Genomic DNA, 2,089 nt, shown 5'->3' with positions numbered 1-2,089 from the left:
TATATGAAAGTATTAAGCTATTGGAAACATTACAAATTATGGATAACATTACAAATAATTGAATTCCAAGAAGCTTAAAAGTGTTTATATGGAATTTGTAAAAGAGACAATCATTCAAGGAACACAAAACAAGGGGAAACAATATGGATTCAAATTGCAAAATGTGGGAAGTAAACTCCATCCTTTCACTTTAATTATTCCATTTGCATGGTGAACAAATAGTCTGAGAAGCTGGACTATATGAAGAAAACTGCAGAATCAGGTTTGGAAGAAGACTCATGAACAACTTGTGCTATGCAGATGGCACAATCTTACTTGCCAAAAATGAAGATGACATGAAACATTTACTGATGAAGGTGAAAGACTAAAGACTCCAGTATGAATATGCTTAAATGTGAAAAAACAACAACAATATCACAACTAAACATAATAAATAGAGAGGAAGTAAGTGAAATTGTCATAGCTTTATTCTAATTAAATGGACAATTACTATCCATAGAAGCAACAATAAAGAAGTCATGCAAAATATTGATATGCTGCAAAGGAATTAAGTATTAAAAAGTAGTGATAACCATTTGTAGAATAAAGTAAGCTTGATCCAAACCTAAACCACGTTCTTTTCAATTGCCTCATAAAAATGTACAATCTGGAAAATGAAAAAGGAAGATAAAAACAATGGATGGATTTGAATTGATGTTTTGGCAAATAATATAGAATATATCATTAAATGTCAGAAATGTGAATAAATTGGTCTTAGAAGTAATGTCAGGGACAGTTTAGGACCCCTGGGACTCTTGACCTCTCCTATCTTGGCTTTGTATCCACCCTTTACCCTAAGTCATCTCCTACTAAGAAGGGATCAAGAGAAGGGGGAGGGGGACATCTCTAGTCCAACAGAAATGGTAACACTGATAGGGACAGACTAGGGATATTCTGAGCCCTCCTTCTCCTTTGGCCCAAGAATGACATCCTGGAGACAAGGAGAAAGAAAATAAGACCTGAGACCCTGGTAGAGATAAATAACAACAGATTTTAAAAAAATGATTAGCCACAAAGGGGTAGGACCTGGGGAAGGAATCTTAAAGACATCACCACCAAGCAGACATTCCCTAAAATAGCACCAAGAGCAGACAATCACAAAAGCACTCCATTTCCAAAAAGCTTGCATCTCGTTACTAAAAATAAAATGAATATTCAATATGCCACTCCCCCTAGACAGTAAGTACCAGCCCTATCTTAGAGGAGGAGATGCCATACACTTACAAGTAGTTCAAACCAACTTTTCAGTACAGCACATTAACCCACAGCACCACACCAGGACACCAGGGCCTTTATAAATTAGCATAACCCAATTCCATGGGGTCTTCTCCACTTAAGGAGACAGACCCATTTCTCTCTTTGAAGTGTGCTTTCACTTGTCAAATAAAGAACTTCTGAGTGAAGGCTTATTTTATATGTTTGTGATTGAGAAATATTGACTCAGTGGAACTAATTATTTAAAACCCCTGAGAAAGAGTGACCAAGGAGAACATAACAGTAATGTAACCAGAATAACCGTTAGATGTGAGGATAGTAAGACTTTGACTTGCTTACTTTGGACACAAGATCCACAATAATGAACTCAAAGATCCTGAAGATGGTACCGAATCGGGCAATGCTTCGTTCTGCTATACTTAAGTTTTCCATGAATCACAGTTCAATCAATAGCAACTAACAACAATTTCCAATTTCTCACCATTGTGGTTAGAGAAGATATGTTGTATGATTTCAACCTTGTATCAGATTTTTACTGAGATTTTCATTATGTCCTAACAGGTTAACTAGTTTGGAGAATATTTATGGTCCCTCAATAAAAATGTGTACTGTGCTATTGTTGAGTGGTATCTTCTATATATGTATGTTAGATCTACCTTGTTATTGTTCCATTAAGATTCAAGATTTTATTATTTATCTTCAATCTAGATTTTTTTTTCATAGTTGAAAGCAGTGCTTGAAGTTTCCATTTATTATTGTAGAACTGTTTCTTCTTACATTGTTGTTTTTGTTGTTAAGTGCCATCAAGTCGTTTCCGGATTATAACAATTCTATA

This window comes from Chrysochloris asiatica, unplaced genomic scaffold (assembly GCF_000296735.1).
Source record: "Chrysochloris asiatica unplaced genomic scaffold, ChrAsi1.0 scaffold00279, whole genome shotgun sequence".
Lineage (NCBI taxonomy): Eukaryota > Metazoa > Chordata > Mammalia > Afrosoricida > Chrysochloridae > Chrysochloris > Chrysochloris asiatica.
This window is presented reverse-complemented; position numbering follows the sequence as displayed.